General features: G+C 35.7%; 1 long non-coding RNA gene across 1 annotated transcript in view; it reads left to right on the top strand.

Moving 5' to 3' along the window:
- The first annotated feature begins 5,914 nt into the window (after nt 1-5,914).
- Nucleotides 5,915-22,137, top strand: part of LOC129491696 (uncharacterized) — a 30,809-nt gene continuing 14,586 nt past the window's right edge. Inside the window, exons 1-2 of the long non-coding RNA XR_008660593.2 lie at nt 5,915-6,053; nt 6,941-7,049. This is a non-coding gene — a long non-coding RNA (uncharacterized lncRNA). The remainder of the gene's footprint in view (nt 6,054-6,940; nt 7,050-22,137) is intronic.

The raw sequence follows: 22,137 nt of genomic DNA on the forward strand, positions 1-22,137 counted from the left end.
TAAAAATAAATAAAAATGCCATAAAATAACAGCTCATAAATAAAGGCTGCCCTATTGCTCCCAGTACTCGAGAACAACTCTAAGTTGCTATGTTTCCTGTTCTATGCAAAGTGAGAAGAATGGAAACACTTCTAAGCACACTGTCTTGGTGGGGAAGGATGTATTTAAATAAATATGTTTGTTCTGATTGACTTAATGCAAACAAGGTGTGTTGCTGTAGCAGGGGTTGGTTACACACATATAGGGGTAATTTACAAAGATAATAGAGCATGGAGTGTAACACATACTCAAAAGTCACACTTCTCCCATCCAAATCTAGGCTCTATCCTTTACTAAAAATTGTTGCTCAAAATCCTCATGCCCCAGTTTCCTCCTCTGGAAGAAGGAAGTGATAAACGTTATCTATCTCAAAGTGTTTCTGGAACTATTAAAACTTGCATTTCTCATCAGGATTTCTCAACCCCAGTGCTATTGTCGTTGGGGGCTAGAAAACTCTTTTTTTGCAGGGGGCTGTCCTGTGCATCACAAAATATTTAGCAACTTTCCTGGACCCTTACTAGATGCCAGCAACAACCCCACAGGTGTGACAACCCCCAAAAGATTCAGATATTGCCAAATGTCCCCTGTGGGTCAAAGTCTCCCCAGTTGAGAACTAGTCATATACAGAAAGTGCTTATGGACAAAGTAAGGATGCAGTAAATACTAATTAATACTGGCAAGATTCCTACTTGATACTTTCAGAAAGCACTCAGTCTTATGAAAAGAAATAAAAGTCAAAGGTATCTTCCAGAGAAAACTATAATTCAATACCCATCATATCCATTCCCCCACCTGCTGCACAAAAAGAAACACATACCATAAAGAATAGTCTATCAGCATTCAATAAACTTTTCTACTTCTAAAATACACACACACACACACACACACACACACACATCCTTGTTTTCATAAAGGCTATTTCTCAACTTTTTTGTTCTCACTTCTCCTAAATAATTCCTCTAATTCATCTTTGTTTATCCATCATTCCATCATTGAAAGATTGGTTTTAGTGCCTACTCTTACCTCTTCTGGAGCTCCATTCCCTTTTCCTGGAAATTCTCATCAATGTTGACTCTTTCCCAGTGAGTTGGTGGCTTAAACCTCTCAGTCAGACCACTCGCCTCCATTCCAGACTAATATTTCTAATTGAGTAGATTAAAAGAACAACCAACCGAAAATGCACTCGTATTATGGTTGTACCCTAGTCCTCTAGGCTTCTGAAGTTTATGTTTGGTATTTAATATCCAAGGAAAGTTATTTGAACCCACATGCCGCACAATGGTAGGCAGCTGAATTCCCTCCTCGGTATGTTTAAAATGTCTTCTAAGTGAGAAAGCTACATATACTCTCTGGGCAGTCATTTCTTCTTTAGAATTCCACTTCCCAATCCAGTTCTCTTTTCATCTTGCTTCTGCCTATTCTTCTAAATCTCTTTTGTTTAAAGAATGAACAAAGTGTTGCTTTGGTGAAGTAACAATAAGCATAATCCTGTTGTTTTTAAAAACTCTTTTACCAAAGATTTGAGGATAACAAAATGAAAAACAAAAACACAAAATCATTAAAAACTGCATAATAGCTGCTCTTTCCAAGGTTTATAAGCCATCCCTTCCATTGAAAAAGTCTAGTGCTTACTGTCTGTCTTCACATTATTACCAGGTTTCTGTTCTTCCCTCTCAGACTGTTTTCTTTCCAATTATTTCATCCTGCACTCACCCTGGCTAGAACACAAAAGTCAACTTTGGTTTTCTACCTCTCATTTTCTATCACAAAATTCTGTAAAATCTACCTTTCCAAAATTAAAATTTTGCCTCTGCTTTTCCCTCTGTATTCCCAATGAATTAATTTGTATCCACTTACTCAAATTATTATAATTTTCTGTTTCTCTCCATTTATATAAGATATCCGATAGGCAGATATATATAGAAAAAGTTATATTGGGGTGGGAGGAAAGGGAGATAAGGTGAAGATGGCTAACGGGTACAAGACATATTTTTGAAGTGATGAAAATGTGCAAAAACTAGATTGTGGTGATGGTTGCATAACTCTGTGAATACACTAAAATCCTTTTAATTTTACCCTCTATAATGGTGAATTATATTTCAATAAAGCTAATTAAATAAAACCCAAGGGATAAAAACAGGTAGTCTGAGATTTCACACTACTTGCAAGTAAACCAGTTAGCCTGCCACAGACTCAAGGATGATGGCAAAAGATACAGCATTCCTGGGTCAGAGACAAAGGACTTTATTACTCATAGCACAGCGAACACCATGAACATCATCACATTTGCCTCAATTCCCCTTGCTCCTGAGTTTCATGGGGTGACACAAACGGGCCTGGGTGGATATATGCAAATGGTAGGTTACATTACATGAATGGAATCCCAAGCTTCAGAAATCTGAACCTTTTATAATGGGCACTAACCCTGCCTCCTTTGTTCCTTGCTCCAGTGAAAGACATAATCTCCATCTCCCAAGATAGTAAGCAAACCTGCCCTTTGCTCTGGAGGAAGATACTATAGTTTCCAAGGCTATTTTGCTGTAAAAACATACTTGAAAAGATGGTCCAAAATGAGGGGCAATAAGTGCCTCATTCATTTAGACATGCAGAAACATGAGAGATCCATGAAAAATTTTTCCCAAATAGATGGTAATTCAAGAATTTTCCATAGCAAGAGAGAATGTTAAAAATCAAATCTGGAGTGAGACCCAAAACAAAAGCCTAAGACAGTCTTATGTTTTCATTATACTGATACATAAAGCAGATGGAAAGTGGAGTATAAAATATGGGGAAGGATGAAGTGAAGAATTGTAAAAGTCAAGACAGGAGAATAGACAGAGTACTGGGCAGATAACATGGAGTGGTTCCGGATATTTAGTTGATTGTTATTCTTTATAACATCTGCTGTATTCTCTGTGAAGCTTTAGGAAAGCTGTCAGGATATGGCCCCAAATGTACTATATAGTCATCTAACTAGCTACTCAGGCTGCAATCACACCTCTCCTAGTTTTTGTTTTTGTTTTTTAGGCTGGAGTGCAGTGGCCTGATCATAGCTGACTGCAAACTCAAACTCCTGGGCTCAAAGAGTCCTCACGCCTCAGCCTCTTGAGTAGCTAGGACTATAGGAATGCACCATCATGCCCAGCTAATTTTTTATTTTTTGTAGAGATAAGGTATCACTATGTTGCACAGGCTGACCCTGAACTCCTGGCCTCATGCAATTCTCCCACCTCAGCCTTCCACAGTAATGGGATTACAGTCATGAGCCAAAGTGCTTGGCCTCTCATACTTTTAAAATATGGCTCTACTACTATCACTCCCTTTAACATAAAGTTCAAACTTATAACCCTTGTATTCTTTCTTTAATAAGGGAGCATCTTCCTAAAATAAAGGCAGTCCTTCATATCAAAAATCCACCACTCACTGACGCATGGAGGAAATTTATATTTAGCATCAAGTTTGTTGTCCATATATTGCAATATTTTCTGATCTTTGACATTGATAGCCTGTCTAGGGAACCTAGCCAATATTCAACTAATGAATAAAGATTACAAAAACAGAACTGAATTAATTAAAATTCCATTGCTTCACTTTCTTTGAACATACAAATGCGGCCCCTTCTTGGCCAGTCTGTCAAGACAAAAGAATATTAAGGATGAAAGAAGTAAAGTAGTAGAAGAAGTAAAATATATTTAGTTTCATTTTGTGCCTTTATTGAAAAATTACAGTTTCCTTGTCATTTCAATGGGTAGAATATTTTAAGGCAAATCTACCCTATCTGCAGCAATCATTCCTGGTTTTCTCTTCCATCTGTAATCCAGGCTTAAATCATTTTATCATATCACAATTCCTTTTAATCTAATTGCTTCATTCCCTTTGTATTATAGCCTAAAAGCTCTCTTTTACAAAGCTACCTAATGATTGAATTAAGTCCCTGTTTAACCAGATGTATCCATTTTTGAGTGGCTTAATTCTATCTTCATGAAAGGGAAAGTAATATTTTGCATAGAATGAAATTGAAAGTCTGAAAATTTGGCCACAACCAATGAAAGTAGAAATAAAATTAGCCAAGAAGAATGTGTTCTCTAATTTAATTAAATTGTAATATTTTGAATTCTCCGATAGAAATTTGGATCTCTTTCACAACATTGAACGACAGAGAAAACATTCTTCACTTCCAGGAACCGAAGGCCTGAGAAGATTGGTTTTTTATTGGCTTTTTTTCTTTTCTTTTCTTTTTTTTTTTTTTTGAGACGGAGTTTCTCTCTTGTTGCCCAGGTTGGAATGCAGTGATGCGATCTCAGCTCACTGCAACCTCCACCTCCCGAGTTCAAATGATTCTCCTGCCTCAGCCTCCCGAGTAGCTGGATTACAGGCATCCACCACCATGCCCAGCTAATATTTTGTATTTTTAGTAGAGATGGGGTTTCACCATGTTTGCCAGGCTGGTCTTGAACTCCTAACCTTAGGCAATCCACCTGCCTCAGCCTCCCAAAGTGGTGATATTACAGGCATGAGCCATCACGCTGGCTGTTTTTTGTTTTTTTTTTTTAAGTTCCTGAGGGTAATTTCTAAGCATGTCTTATATTCTATTTCACCATTCTCTACATATTGGACATCCCAGTCCCCCTGAATATACATTAGAAATGAGAGTACAATAAATACCAACGTGTGACATTATTTTCATGTAATGGGTAATCACCATGCATCATCAAATATCTGCTAATATGCAGAGGTAATAGAATTCAAAATTACATATCCCTGTCTTTAAGAATCGGAATGTGAATGCAATTTTGATTCTGCCTATTAGATTCCTATGATAAATATATGAGACTTTAATTTGAGTTAACAAGAAGATAGAGGCAGAATATGATGTGCCTGCTTTGCTAGCATAGATTGTGGTTAGAAGTTTGAGGTTCTTGAATCAATGGTTGTTCCTTAATTCAACAAGGAGCTTCCAGTTTCACCAGGTTTTTGCTGAATGAATGAAAGAGTTAAGGCAACAAGGCCCTGGAGATGACAGGTCCATTACATACTTCTGCTTCTAAATGTACTGAACATGGCAGAAGCAATAACAACTTTGGTGGCTTAATTCTGTGATACGATTTTGAAAGTTGATCAAGAAATTATCACAGCTGTACTTCTCTGTTCTTTCCTGATATTATGGAAAGTCACAGGCACCCATGAAGCTGACTGAGGTAAATAAAAGCATTAAAAAAAATCAATTATCTTTAAAGAAATTTCATTATATGCAGAAACTTAAGAATCATAAAATAAATAAGTAGAAGTGCATCAAATCAAAAAGCAACCTGTGGAATGGGAGAAAATATTTGAAACCATATATCCAATAAGAGGTGAGTATCCAATGTATGTAAGAAATTCATACAACTGAATAGCAAAAACTCAGTCCAATTAAAAATGAACAAAAGACGTGAATAGATGATTTTATAAAGAAGATGTACAAAAGGCCAAGAGTTGTATGAAAACATGCTCAACGTCACTAATAATCAGGGAAATGCAAATTAAAACCACAATGAGGTAGCACCTGACATCTGTTGGGATAGGTATTATCAAAAAGTAAGAAGTTAAAGAGTGTTACTAAAGATGTGGAGAAAAGGGAACCATTATATATTGTTGGTGGGATTGTAAATTAGTACAGCCATTATGGAAAACTATATAGAGATTCCTCAAAAACTTAAAAATAGAACTACCATATGATCCAGAAATCCCACTACAGGATTATATCCAAAGGAAATGAAATCACAATCTTGAAGAGACACCCGCACTCACATGTTCATTGTGGCATCATTCATCATAGCTAAGATATGGAAACAACTTAAGTATCCATCAGTAGGTGAATGGACAAAGATGAGATACATAAAGGCAATGCAATACAAGCCTTAAAAATGAAAGAAATCCTGCCATTCGTGACAACATGGATAAACCTGAGGACATTATGCTAGGCGAAATAAGTCAGCCATAGAGTGACAAATACCATGTGATCTCACTTATGGGTAGAATTCATAAAGTTGAACTCAGAGAAACCAAGAATAGAAAGGTAGTTAACAGATGTTGAGGGGTGGGGGGAATGGGGATGATGTTCATCAAAGGGGAATAACATACAGCATGGTGACTATAGTTAATAATATTATATTATATACTCGAAATTTACTAAGCCAGTAGATTATAAATATTCTCATCAAAGGTAACTTTATAAGGTGATGAATATGTTAATTAGCTTGATTGTGATAATCATTTCTTAATGATATATAGCAAAACATCACAGCATATAACTTAAATATAAAAATAAGTGCACAAATGTAGTGAGAAATAAACTATAAGGCAAAACACATTTGCAAAGGGGCATTTTTATTACATTAAATCCAAATCCTTCTCAAATTAATTTAAAAAATTGAACAAAACCCTCTTTAGATAAAAGTCTGTAAGTCTTCTATATTTCAAAAAATATCTTTGTTGTCCCAGAATAAACTCTTTCAGCTTCAAAATATATACAGTAAAGACAAAATTGTCACAAATAGTGCCATCAAGTAACAATACTCTTATTGAAATTTTGGAATGTTTCCTTCTATGTATTCTTTATTCAAAAATACCTGTTTTGTGTAGCTTTGATTTTATTATAGAAACTATTTCATAAACCACCTTTTTCATAAAACCATAAGAATTTTTCATATCATTTAAACTCTTCAAAAAATTACACTTAATTTCTGCACAGTATTTTATAAAAGGGAACACTTCTTTCCATTTACAGCATTTTATACAGTAAGTGGAGCAATTTTCCAAAACACTCATGTCATTTTGAAACACCCCTTACTCTTCCCCATGGAGATGGAACCAATTACCGGCCTTGCTCCCTCATTCATTCATGTCTTCCTTCTTTCAGTCAACAAGTATACTTTAAGGACCTGTAACAAGTCAAGAACTGTTTCAAAGCTGAGGAGAAAGTAATGAAAGCAGAAAAACATCTTAACCTCACATTGCTGGCATTTGAGGTGGGTTTAGGGTAGCAAGATGAAATATACAAAATAGGTAAGAAAAACATGGTAGGATGGTTGATGTCAAGTTCTAAGGAGACAAACAAAGCAGGTTAGGGGGATGTGAATCCCAGGAATTGCTATTTCAGATAGGGCTTTTAGATCAGTTTCCTAGGGCTGCCATAACAAAGTGTCACAAATTGCATGTTTTAAAACAGAAATTTATTGTCCGACAGTTCTGGAGGCCAGGATCTGAAATCAAGGTGTCAGCAGGATCATGTTCCCTCTAAAACCTCTAAGAAAATTCTTCCTTACCTCATCCTAGGTTCTAGTGGTTTGCTGGCAATCTTTCACATTCCTTGGCTTGCAGTAGCATAATTTCACCTTCATTGTCTCATGCATGGTGCTGTCTCTTTGTGTCTGTATTCACATGGTCAATTTCTTACAAGGGCCAGTCATATTATCATAGGGACCCACCCTAATCCAGTATAACCTCATCTTAACTAATTATACCTGCAGTTATCTTATTCCCAAATAAGATTACATTCTGAGGTGTTGAGGATTAGGACTTCAACGTATCTTTTTTTGGGCAGAGTTCAATCCATAGCAGCTGCCAGGAGAGCTCTCATGAAAAAAACCAACTTTTAAATAATGACTCCAACAAACATGAGAGGATGAGTCATGGGGATATGTTGGGAAAGAATGTTCCAGGCAGAGGAAATAGGAAATGCAAACGTCCTCAAGCAAAAGTATTCCTGCTATGTGCAAAAAACAATGTAGGCTAGAATGACTGAAGCAGAATAAGAAAGGAGAAGAGTGGCAGGTCACTGGGTCAGGAACTAACAAGGGCCCAGATGGCCTGCCTTGTAGGCTATGGTAAGAGTTTTAGTTTTTACCATCATATAGACAAAAAGTCATATTCACAGATGAGTGACACAATCTGCCTTAGTTTCTAACAGAATCACTATGTTGGTATTAGATTGACTAGTCCAAGGAGTAATGAAAGGAACCCAGTCGGGAAGTAATAGCAAAATGCCCAGGTGAGAGATGATTGTGAGGGAACCAGAATATTAGCAGAGGATTTGGTGAGGGGTGATCAGGTTCTGAATGTGTGCTGTTAGTAAAATCTATTAGATAGGGGTGCATTGATGATGCTGAAAAGACATCCTAGAGTAGATGAGAAGATGGCATTCAGTACACAAGTTCAAGGATCGGCCTTTGCTAAGAGCATGGCTGTTGGGTGACTGCCATTACCGACATTCTCAAGTGGGTAAAGGCAATCAATCAAGATCCAGAGGGCAGGTTTTGGTCCTTTTTCTTCTTCCCTCATGTCTTAGTCTGCTCAGGCTGCCACAACAAATACCACAGACTAGATGAAATAAACACAAAACATCTATTTCTTGTAGTTCTGGAGACTGGAAATCCAATAGCAAGGTGTTAATGAGGTTGATTTCATTCTGAGACCTTTCTTCCTGGCTTTTAGGCACCTGCCATCTCACCATGTGTTCATGTGACTTCTTATTTGTGTGCAAGCAATGGAAGAGCACTCTGGATCAGGGTCCCACCCTTAGGGCATCATTTAACGTTAATTTTTTCCTTAGAGGCTCAATGTCCAAATATAGCCATACTGAAGGTTAGGGATTCAACATATGAATTGCAAGGGATGTAAACATTCAATCCATAACACCTCTCAATCCAGATTGTTGAGAAATAGTGATCTGAATTCGTACATCTACCCTTCAGATTCAGTCTTCCACATAAGAGAAAGAAGTTTCTAGTCTAGCCTTTCTGGCTGTCATATAAAGCCAAACTAAGTTTTATCAGTTATAAAGGTGATATTTACTTTTATATAGACTGACATTTTAGCTTTGTTATATTCCATTGAGTGGATATACCATATTAACTATCTCTCTGTTCTTGGAAATTTTGTTTTTTCTTATCTTTATTCATTAATCAAAAAGGTTTTATAACTTTCCTTACACATGTCTTACATATTTCCTGTTAAATTTAGTTCACAGTGGTGGCTTATGCCTGTAATTCCAGTACTTTGGGAGGCCGAGGTGGGAGAATCACATAAGGCCAGGAGTTTGAGACCAGCCTGGGAAACATAATGAAACCCCATCTCTAAAAGAAAATTAAAAATTAGCCAGATGTGGTAGCTTACATTGTAGTCCCAGCTACTTAGTGAGCTGACGTGTGAGGATAGCTTGAGCCCAGGAGGTCGAGGCTGCAGTGAGCCATCACCACGCCACTGTAATCCAGCCTGGACAACAAAACAAGACCCTATCTCAAAACAAATACTTACTAAATTTTCCTTTTGTGTGTATTTTCTTAAATTAGGACACTTTTATAAGTGTATATTAATATAGTCTATAAATAATGATATTTTTTGTCATTTCCAAAATTATAGTTTCTATTCCTACCTCAAGTTTAACTGCATATTACAAAACTTATCCAAAAAATAGGTTAACAAATAATGGTGTTATTGTTATTGTCATCATTATATGTTTCTAATTTCATTGAGAATGTCTTTAAAGTTGTACTGCTAAACATAACATTAGCTGTTTGCTTAAAGCAAATACTATTTATGATATTAGCATAGAATCCTATTTCTGGGTTTATTTTTAAGAGAATAATTGGGATTTTTAAATAGAATGGTTGAAATGTTATTGAATGCCTTTTCCTCATCTCTTGAAAAGAATGGTTTTAATATATTTGATCTATTGATGGAATTTGTAATGTCTTAGCTCATTTAGGCTGCTCTAACAAGCAACATAAGCCAGTGGCTTTTAAAAAAACAACAGAAATTGATTTCTCACAGTTCTGGAGGCTGCAAAGTCCAAGATCAAGGCACTGGCAGATTCAGTGTCTGGTGGGTGCCCACTTCCTGGTTTATAGAAGGCATGTTTTGTTACATCCTCACATGGCAGAAAAAGGCAATAGCTTTCTGGGGTCTGTGTTACAAGGAAACTAATCATAATCATGATGGCTCTGCTGTCATGATCTAATCATGTCCTAAAGTCCCCACCTCCTATTCTAATACCACCACCTTGCGGGGGTAGAATTTTAACATACAAATTTTGGGGAACACAAACATTCAGACCAAAACATGTCATATTAATCTATATCTTGACATTACACCATCCTTGCATTTCTGGGATCCTCTCAGATCACGTATGAATGAGCTAGGTTAACAAAGCATAAAGGTCATGTAATGAAACTCATATTAACAGCCACTTCCACATTTGGGCACTTCACTATTTTAAAAAACAGTATATTGAAGTATTTTTAATTCTATGTTCATGAGTATTAACTATTTTCATGTTGGGAATGTAAGCACAAGAAGTTAAAAATGTACTCTGCAATTATGTTGGAAAGACCTGTCACCAAAAAACAAAAAGAGGAAGATATGCTCTCATATCATTTTTCATATCATTTTCCTGCATAATTTTTGGCAAACATCTAAATGTAGCTATTTGCAACAATCAAGGAAATCAAATTATTGGATAGAGTGAGTCAAATAATATGAACAATATTACTAAATGACTGAATTCTTCATTTTCAAAGGCTGTTTAAAAGCTTATATAACAAAAATGCATATGAATGTCTTTTCAAGAATGAACATTTTATTTCAGCATTGTCTAAAATGTGCCAAGATAAAATTGGTCTAAATTACAGAGTTGCATTGACTAATCCCTTTGAAATTTCTTCATCTATAATAAGAAGGCTAAATATAATTCCTAGAAGTAATATTGAGCAAAAACCAATTGACATCTTTGAGTCTTTTATTTCATGAGAAACTTGGGATATGAGTTCTCAGAAAATAATTGTCACTTTGTTTATCACATTTATCTGTTCATAAACCAGAGTTTAATAACGCTAGTTATGAGGGGATGTAAAAGTGTGCATCTATTCAGCAAACCTGAAATATATTTATCTGACTTTAAAACACCACGTATATAATGCCAATTTTCTCTAATTTTTTTGTTTTGAAAATATTAAAACTACAGAAAAATTGAAAGGTAAGTACACATATACTCTTCATCAAACTAAACATTTTGCCACACTTACCTCTTCCTCTATTTTTTTGTGATTAACTATTTGACAGGAAGTTGGAGATGTTGTATTTATGCCCTACTGCAACATACGTATCCTAAGAGTAAGACAGTCACCTATATTACTATACTAAGAAAGTCCGTTTTAATGCAATAATATCCAAAATACACTATACATTTCAATTGTCCTCAAAAGAAGTATCTTTCTTTTTTCCTATCCAGGAATTAATCCTTACCTTTGGTGTTCTGTCTCTTTACTTTTTTTGGAATTAGGATGGTGCTTTCCTCCATCTATATTTTGAGGGGTTTTTTTTTTGTTTTGTTTTAAATGGCATTGTGTTTTGTTCAGGCCAGTTGTCTTGTAGAATTTATCTACATTCTGGATTTGTCTGCTTATTTCCTCATGATTAAATTCAGTTTAAATATTTTGGCACAAACATATTACATAAGGGATGTTACATACTTTTTACTGCACCATACCAAGAAGCATTATCAGTGATGATGCTAAATTTGATCATTTATTTAAGGCTCTGACTTAAAGTTGTAATTTTTTTATTCGTATTTAGCAAATAATCTGTTGGATAATACTCTGGCATCTTATCCATATCCTATTCCCTAAAAATTTTTTACCCCATGGTTTTAACACCTATTGGTCATCTTTTCCCAAATCAGTTATTATAGACACTGCCTATTTTAACACAATAAAAATACTTTCCATATCTGAGAACAACCTATGTGCTGTATTTGTAGCTGTATTCTTTTTAGATCCTCTTTGTGCACTGTAACAGTTAATTGCATAGCAAATCCATCAATTTATTGCATCAATATCAAACAACAGAAGTTTTGACATATTTTGTTTTATATTTCGAAATATTGTAAATGTCTTTATGAATTTCTTTTAACAAAGTGAGCTTTGTATAAATGGTTATAACATGCTACCAATGATTTCTCACAAACCATGGCAAAGGAAATACACATAATGGTACCCTTTTGTCTAAAGTGCATCTCCTACCTTGGAGAAACCATTTCCTCCTTTCTAGTTCAGTGTTTTCATCCAGGACATCATTGTTTACATGACTATTTAATTAAACCAATTATCACAAAGTAATCCCAGTTTCATCATTACAGTCCTTTCTTACTTAGAAGTGCTCAGAATTTACACCCATTTGACAATTAAAGCTCCAAAACAGTTACTAAGCCTTTTATATCTAGTTTTCATTAGTTCATATTAAACGATTCATTGGCTTGATTTTCACTTCAGTGAGCCCTCTCATAAAATCTGGTGAGACATCGTGGTGATATAGCACGTGAAAAGAAATGAATTAATACATCAGCAAAAACACTGCCAAGCTGACTATCTTAACACATTTTATTATCTCATGGATATACTTGTCACTCATATGAGAAATATATCAAAATTAGCAGAGTGAGGACTCTAAGCAGTTTTAAGGCTGAGGGGATGAAATGAGGCACGGGCTCTGCTTTCATTTACGGAGCCAGGTGTGTAGTCAGCAAGTCTCTCTGGAGAGGCATTATTCAGTGGGCAGTTTCCCAGTATTATAGAGGTTCCCATTAATGCCCTTGCAATTAAGGTTTTTATGGCATTTTACTATTTGAGACCATAATTTCAGATTGGTACATAGGTTGTGTGTGAGAGAGAGATTTATTTTAACTTATAGTAAATGCTGAGTGCAAACTCAGCTTTATTGCGGAATGACTGTATGCATGGCACATGTGTATATATGTGTGATTGTATGTTTCTGTATTACAGAAATGTGTATCTTTTTATATCTGAAAGCTTAAACGTCAATATTTTTAAATCCAGTAATTTTAAAGGATATACTTTCTTAAGTTTATTCATGGGAACTTAGAGAATGCAACAAAAACTGTATTTGCTTTAAAAAAAAATGATAGTAGTTTGGATAATCTTCTAAATCTAAGTAAATCATTTCTTATAAATGAAGTCAATTATGAAGATGATTTAAATGCTGTTGTTGATCATTGACTGTGTCTAACAATGTCTGGTAAGATGGAAAGCAGTAAGAACATAGAAACACAGGTACAAGAAACAGCCCTCTGAAATGCAGCAGCCACCTCCATTCTCCTCTAATAATATTAATAAAAAAAATCTGCCTTAGGATAACTAGGTCTTCAACTTTTCAAAAATACACCTAGACAAAATTTACATATCCTAAGAGATAGATATGGTGCTTTGTAAACTCTAAAAAGTTATAAACATTTATAAGAATATAGAGACCAGGGGCTGTACATTGTACATTAACTCACCAAAGGTAAATTGCTTTCACATTTTCCAATCAAGAACACAACAGTGGTTTTTATGTCTGGAAACTGAATTTGGCCCAACAGCAAAAATAAGAGATGCAACTTCATTTTATAGTGATGTGAAGGCATATCTCACTTCCTGAGACCAAATGTAAATGTGAGATCAGAAGCACATTCAAACCAGCTCTTTCATTTGTTCATATGTGAATGTTAAAAATCTTTAAGCCTGTTTGACATCTCCAGAATATAAGATTTTTCATTGGAAGACATTTTTGTCGTTTTTGAAAAATTTTTTAGAGATGAAGCCTCGCACTGTTGCCCAGGCTAGAGTGGATTGGTATGATCATAGTTCACTGCAGCCTCAACCCCCTGGGGTCAAACAGTCCTCCTGCCTCAGCCTCCTGGGCAGTTAGGACCACAGGTGTACACTACCATGGGTGGCTAATGTTTTATATGTTTGTAGAGATGGGGGTCTCACTGTGTTGTCCAAGTTGGTCGTGAATTCCTAGGCTCAAGCAATTCTCCTGTCTTGGTCTGGGATTACAGGCATGAGCCACTATGCCTGGCCTTGTCTGTTATTTTTTAAACTCTTTATCCCTAGGCTGGTAAATAGTAGATGTTCAACAAATATTTGTTGAATGAGCATTTGTTGTTCTTTTCTCTAGTTGCAGATCCTTCTCTTGTTGCTTAAGCATTGAGCTAAAGTATTCATTATACTTTTCAGAATGTTCTTCTCTCCCTAAACTCTCTTCATTAACACATCAACTCAGGGCTTCCTCCAACTTCTCTTTAGATATTGGTCCAAAAGATACATCTCCAATACTAACTATTCTCACAAGTTCTAATTTCTCCATTAGTTAGCTGATGCTTCATCTCTGTGTCTTTCATGGATTTAAAATTTGATATAATCATAAAGAGCCCTGGATTTGAAATCAGAAGATACGATATCACATCCTAGCTTTGTTAGCAACAAACTCTGCACTGAAGTTAAATGACATTATCTGAGTCTCTGAACTTCTGTTTCTTCATCTATAAAGTAGAGATGAAAATAATTAACTCCCTAAATTTATGACAATACAATTAAATTTTTGTGAAAAGCTTTTTGTAAAGCCCACAGCATTGTATACATGTAAGGGAGTTATCATTGTCATCATTATTCCTCACGCCAAGCTTGTGTCAATTTCCCCATTGGTTTATAAGATCAGTCTTTTTACTTGACTTCCTACTTGGCTAGAAGAGTTAGGAGACCCTAGTAGCAGATTACTTTTCCTAAAGCACAACTTAGATTATGGTATTCCTTTATGCAAAATTCTTCCATGCTTCCCTATTCCAATGTCCAAACTCTTTTGTCTTGACTTTAAGATCACATGTTACTTTTTCTTCTGTGATTCATTTGATCCTTCCTCCTATTCATTATGCTCCTGTGAAATATTATTTCACATATTAGTCATCAAGCTTTTCCTCTTTCTATTCCCTTTTCAAATGGCTTCTGTCTCCTTGAATTCCATTTCTCTTCTGGTGTTCAAATCTTATCCTTCAAGACTCAATACACCTGGTGTGTTAATTCTGCTCCCCCAAGAAACAAATGTCAAGATGGGATTAGATATGTAAGAGATTACTTTTTTCAGAAAAGGCCTGTAAAATCTAAAGAGGAGGGAGAAGAAGGCAAGGACGTACAAGTCTGAAACGTGATGAAAAAGTAAAAGGGATCCAGTTTCAGCTTTCTACATGTGGCTAGCCAGTTTTCCCAGCACCATTTATTAAATAGGGAATCTTTTCCCCTTTTCTTGTTTTTGTCAGGTTTGTCAAAGATCAGATAGTTGTAGATATGCGGCATCATTTCTGAGGGCTCTGTTCTGTTCCATTGATCTATGTCTCTGTTGTGGTACCAGTACCATGCTGTTTTGGTTACTGTAGCCTTGTAGTATAGTTTGAAGTCAGGTAGCGTGATGCCTCCAGCTTTGTTCTTTTGGCTTAGGATTGACTTGGCGATGCGGGCTCTTTTTTGGTTCTATATGAACTTTAAAGTAGTTTTTTCCAATTCTGTGAAGAAAGTCATTGGTAGCTTGATGGGGATGGCATTGAATCTATAAATTACCTTGGGCAGTATGGCCATTTTCACGATATTGATTCTTCCAACCCATGAGCATAGAATGTTCTTCCATTTGTTTGTATCCTCTTTTATTTCATCGAGCAGTGGTTTGTTGTTCTCCTTGAAGAGGTCCTTCACATCCCTTGTAAGTTGGATTCCTAGGTATTTTATTCTCTTTGAAGCAATTGTGAATGGGAGTTCACTCATGATTTGGCTCTCTGTTTGTCTGTGATTGGTGTACAAGAATGCTTGTGATTTTTGTACATTGATTTTGTATCCTGAGACTTTGCTGAAGTTGCTAATCAGCTTAAGGAGATTTTGGGCTGAGACAATGGGGTTTTCTAGATATACAATCATGTCATCTGCAAACAGGGACAATTTGACTTCCTCTTTTCCTAATTGAATACCCTTTATTTCCTTCTCCTGCCTGATTGCTCTGGCTAGAACTTCCAGCACTATGTTGAATAGGAGTGGTGAGAGAGGGCATCCCTGTCTTGTGCCAGTTTTCAAAGGGAATGCTTCCAGTTTTTGCCCATTCAGTATAATATTGGCTGTGGGTTTGTCATAGATAGCTCTTATTATTTTGAGATACGTCCCATCAATACCTAATTTATTGAGAGTTTTTAGCATGAAGAGTTGTTGAATTTTGTCAAAGGCCTTTTCTGCATCTATTGAGATAATCATGTGGTTTTTGTCTTTGGTTCTGTTTATATGCTGGATTACATTTATTGATTTGCATATGTTGAACCAGCCTTGCATCCCAGGGATGAAGCCCACTTGATTATGGTGGATAAGCTTTCAAGATGGATTAAAGACTTAAATGTTAGACCTAAAACCATTAAAATCCTACAAGAAAACCTAGGCAATACCATTCAGGACATAGGCGTGGGCAAGGACTTCATGTCTAAAACACCAAAAGCAATGGCAACAAAAGCCAAAATTGACAAATGGGATCTAATTAAACTAAAGAGCTTCTGCACAGCAAAAGAAACTACCATCAGAGTGAACAGGCAACCTACAGAATGGGAGAAAATTTTTGCAACCTACTCATCTGACAAAGGGCTAATATCCAGAATCTACAATGATCTCAAACAAATTTACAAGAAAAAAACAAACAACCCCATCAAAAAGTGGGCGAAGGACATGAACAGACACTTCTCAAAAGAAGACATTTATACAGCCAAAAAACACATGAAGAAATGCTCATCATCACTGGCCATCAGAGAAATGCAAATCAAAACCACAGTGAGATACCATCCCACATCAGTTAGAATGGCCATCATTAAAAAATCAGGAAACAACAGGTGCTGGAGAGGATGTGGAGAAATAGGAACACTTCTACACTGTTGGTGGGACTGTAAACTAGTTCAACCATTGTGGAAGTCAGTGTGGCAATTCCTCAGGGATCTAGAACTAGAAATACCATTTGACCCAGCCGTCCCATTACTGGGTATATACCCAAAGGACTATAAATCATGCTGCTATAAAGACACATGCACATGTATGTTTATTGCGGCACTATTCACAATAGCAAAGAGTTGGAACCAACCCAATTGTCCAACAACAATAGACTGGATTAAGAAAATGTGGCACATATACACCATGGAATACTATGCAGCCATAAAAAATGATGAGTTCATGTCCTTTGTAGGGACATGGATGAAACTGGAAAACATCATTCTCAGTAAACTATCACAAGGACAAAAACCAAACACCGCATGTTCTCAGTCATAGGTGGGAATTGAACAATGAGAACTCATGGACACAGGAAGGGGAACATCACACTCCGGGGACTGTTGTGGGGTGGGGGGAGGGGGGAGGGACAGCATTAGGAGATATACCTAATGCTAAATGATGAGTTAATGGGTGCAGGAAATCAACATGGCACATGGATACATATGTAACAAACCTGAACATTGTGCACATGTACCCTAAAACCTAAAGTATGATAAAAAAAAAAAAAAGAAAAAGTAAAAGGAAGGACAATCATGGAGGAGGTGTATTATCCTTCAGCAGAGTTCTGTGAAAGTTTCAGCCAGACCAATGTGAAATCTTCAATTCCAAGTCTCCTATTAGAGAAGCTACACATCTCAAAGGAATAAGCCAGAATTAGAATCACCACTCCTATGACTGAATATTTGTGTCCCCTCCACCAAACTCATATGTTGAAATCCTAATCTTCAGGGTGGAGGTAGGAGTGTTGGGAGGTGATTAGGTAGTCCACCCTCATGATTTGGATTAATGAATTTATAAAAGAGGCTGGAGAAAAATTCCTCATCCCTCCTGACATGTGAAGGCAAAGCTAAAATGCATAGTCTATGAACCAGAAAGTGGACCCTCACCAGACACCAAATATGCTGGCACCTTCATTGTGAAACTACCAGCCTCTAGAACTATGAGACATAAATGTCTGTTGTTAGTAAACACCAAGTCCATGGTATTTTGTTATAGCAACTCACATGGACTAAGACACATGCTCAGTCATTAGCTCATTTGATCCTATAGAAAGGGTGGCCTAAGCTCAAAGACAGCAGTAGATCCAGAGGGCCACCTGTTGGAACTTGCAGTTGACTACTTTCCCATGAGCAGGGAATCTGAGTGGTATATTTTCATGGCCTCCGTGCATGGCAACCTATAAGATGTTTCACCCATCCTTCTACTCAGCCATCATAGAATGTTACCTCTGAAACTCTCAAGAAACTTATTACTTTCAACCTAAAATTTAGTTACATATGTAATAGCTTTCCTACTAGATTATAAGCTCTTTTAGGAGTTAAACCATTTCTGTTTCATTTTTGTTTTTTTTAATGCACACATTGGATTTGAAATACAGCTGTGGACTGGGTAGCCACGAGGGAGATGCTCTGAGGGACTAAAATATAGCTGTGGGGGGAAAAACCATGTTTTCATTATCTATTTGTAACAAACTACTTTGAAGTTTAGTAGGTAAAATAGCATAAACTAATTATCATTCCATGATTCTGTGGTTTGACTGGGTTGATCGTGAAGCTCCCTTTTTTTCATGAGATATCATATAGGTCCCCAGGTAGAATTAAAGGTCCAAATGGCCTCACTCATGTGGATGACTGCTGGGGCTGTTAGGCAGGGACTTCAGTTCTCCTCCATGTAGATTATTCCATATAACTATTTGGCCTACCTCATATTATAGTATGTCTGGGATCCAAGGAAGATGTTTCAAGAAGACAGTTTAATGCCTGATTTTAATGTTGCATTGGCCAAAACTAGCCACATGACCAAGCCTAGAGTTGATATGGAGGGAACTCAGATGGGCATGACTATCAAGGGGCATGCGTCAGGGGGAGCCAACAAAGTCCCACACACCATTTAGATGATACATGAAAAACTGGTTCATCAGAATTAGATCGTTAAAGTAATTGCAAGGAATAAAAAAAGGGTAGAGGAAATAGGAATAAAGAGATAAGATTTTGAAAAAAGATTTGACAGAAGAGGATAAACTATATTATCTTGAAGACTACTACTTTTGAAATTATATATAATTTTTAAATTATATCACCAATTTTACATGACAGTAACATAAATCTCAGACTTAAGCAAACAATACTAATTGGGGAGATGTCCAGATTAGACAGAGTTTTTTCAGATATCCATAAAACACACACACACACACACACGCACGCACACACACGCACACACACGCAGAGTTTTGTTTGAGAATCTCATAACATTATGCCCACAAACCTCACACAGGCTAGATTTTATTAAATATTGTGAGAATAGAAATCATATTTAAAAATCCAGAATACAATGAAAAATAGGAAGAGAAAATACAATTAAAAATAGGAAGAGAAATTAACATTAGCAATTTTAGAGTTGTAGTGCCTTTGACCCATTTCATTTCTAAAAGCATTCAGCCAACTACAGTGACTATATAATTAACCAAATAGAGAATATTTCAAGATAAACTTTCAGCAAATTATCTTAGTGTTTAAAATGAGAAGATTTTCAAACTGTAGGGCAATTTCTCCAAAGGGATTCACTGTACCCTTAGGTGTCTGGAGCTAGTAATGAAGGGTCCTTGGGCTGTTTTATAAATTTAGAAACATAAGATATATCAGCTAAAGTAAAGCAAATCACCAAGATATTTCTCTTTTGCCTGAACTGATATCAAGCCAGTATAATAACCTTAGTTTTTATCTAATAATCATAAGCTCAGTTAGAAATTTGCTTATGTCTTTTTACTATGAAATGAGAAAATATTTTTAGCTCTAAGAGGAGAACTATGTCCTCAAGACCTTGAATAGTCCTTGATTTACAGTAGACAACCAATGGTATTTGTATAATAAATAAATGAAAGCAAATTAATCTGGTGATTTAGTAGAGAAAATATCTCCAAACACAGGATTCATGAAAGCAAAACTATAAATGAAGTCTTTGTTGAGAAGATAGGGAGTCTTACGTCTTCTAGGTACTAAAATATCCCACCCAATATCACTAGAGTCATTACTAAATATGAGTAACTACATACTCCCAAACCAATGAACTAATGTCTACGGTGATTGGCTCCAAATGTTAACTGGGTAATCACTGGACAATGAACAGCTATTATTTTTATCTTAAACATGATTTTAAGAGTCATTTTGATGTATTGATGTAGTAGAAGTTGAAGCAGAAGGTTTCCTGTACTGTAACTTCTGTATTAATTATGGCTTCAGTTTTATATATGTCCCACTCATTGTTGCTAGGGCTATAGAATTGTAACCCTCCTGCCCCCACACATGGCAACTTGATCATTGAAGAGTATTTTAGATGTGAGAATATATATTTCCTTTTTCTTTAGGACACCAAGTTACTTAAAATAATTGCTTATATTTTAAAATACCCAATTCTAGGGCATTCATAATGCTTTTGAGGCCACTTCTCTTATCTCTACAAGGGGGGTCACATACTCAGGTTCTTCTTACACAACTCTAAGGGGTAACTTGATGACTTTTCTCTAAAGTCACTCATGGAACTGAGGAAAGAACATAGCTTGCTGACCACAATTCTACACCACATTTTCTAGTACACATTTCATCAACTGTACTATATTTAAAGTTCTGAAAAGCATCACACCTGCAATTTTTTTTTGCTAATTTTACCTAATACATTAATTCAAAATGTATGTATTTGAAGTATTACATCATATACTCACTAAAAAAATAAAAATCAATAGCCAATAAATATTACTATATAACCAAAAGGTGCTTTACTGAACTCATAAATTCAAATTCTGAGGTGACCTAGAATAAACAAAATATATATGCTTTTCTCAGGTAAATTGTGTATGCAAGCAAAATTTAACCAAAACATTTCTTCTAATATCTAATATGATTATAAAAGTTTTGATGACTTATACATTTTGATATTTATCCTATATTTACATGACAGCCTAGAATGGCTCTGTTAGCAGCGTCATAATATATGCCTATAAATTTAAAACTATAGTTATATATATTACCAGGAGATGAATGCTCATGTATAAAGTATATTTCCAAAGTAAGCATAATAATATATTTGTCTAGGTCTTAAATATATGAGAACATATTACTCCTTTCATTATGTGCAATTTTTCAAGATATACAAATATCATTGAAATATTTAAGTGCTTTGTGAACATATCATTGAAAGGCCTTAAACATCTTTGCAAATACTATTGTGAAAACATTTGTAGGATCAGGAATAAACTCTTCTGATAAACAAATCAGCTCAGTCACTGTGTAATACTAACTCTAGTAGAACATGGCTAAATATAATTAGATTCTCTTAAAAGAATAAGCCCTAAATAATCCTTCTTGTCATTTCAAATTGTTTAAGCATTTGAAAGATTAAATATTCTAATGGATTATTTTCAAGTTTTGAATCTTATTTTTAGTAGTAAGACTTTAAATATTATTGGCAGGGAAAACTAAGTGAAAATCACTCCTTATCTGAGAATGACAGTTACCAAATTGATAAAACAGAGTTTGACTGTGAAGGATAATTGTTTTTATGTCAACTATGATTCTTTAACTTGATTAGCTGTTGGAGTGCTGCACATTTTAAAAATATAAAAGTATAGTAAATGGAAATAAAGCGTTTGTGAATATTAATATATTCACTAATTATTGTTTCAAAATGAGTTATTAGAGCCACTAGTTACATCAATAAAGGTAAATTTTGTTTAAGCAATAGGAGTTTCAGTTTTGAACATAATGAAATAGACTCCTTTTACCTTAGTCCTTCTGCTAAGTACAAGTAAAAATCCCCCCACATAATAAAGCAAAATAAGAAGAGTTTGAAAGGTGGAAAGAAGAAGGCAGATCTTGGGATTTGAGGAAAGACAGAGTAGTGAATTCCTAGGTTGTCTTTCTGTTTCTCACATATCCCTGACTAGGGGCTGGAGAAGCTGGCAATTCAGAAATGCCAATAGGCACAGACAAAAATTGGTCCAAGAAAAGACTGTTCTCTCTAGCCAAAGAACCAGGAAAAGATTGGCTTAGAGGAATAGCAAATCTCAACCAACACCACAGGAAAAACAACATGTTCTTCCCACCTCATCACCATCACCTCTTCTTCCTCTCCAGTGGTGTCATCAGAGTCCAAGTGGAGAGCCTGGGCCTCCATCATCATCAGAAACCTACCAGATTTAATATGGCAAAAGATTTGAGAGCTGAAC

This window comes from Symphalangus syndactylus, chromosome 10 (genome assembly GCF_028878055.3).
Source record: "Symphalangus syndactylus isolate Jambi chromosome 10, NHGRI_mSymSyn1-v2.1_pri, whole genome shotgun sequence".
NCBI classification, from domain to species: domain Eukaryota; kingdom Metazoa; phylum Chordata; class Mammalia; order Primates; family Hylobatidae; genus Symphalangus; species Symphalangus syndactylus.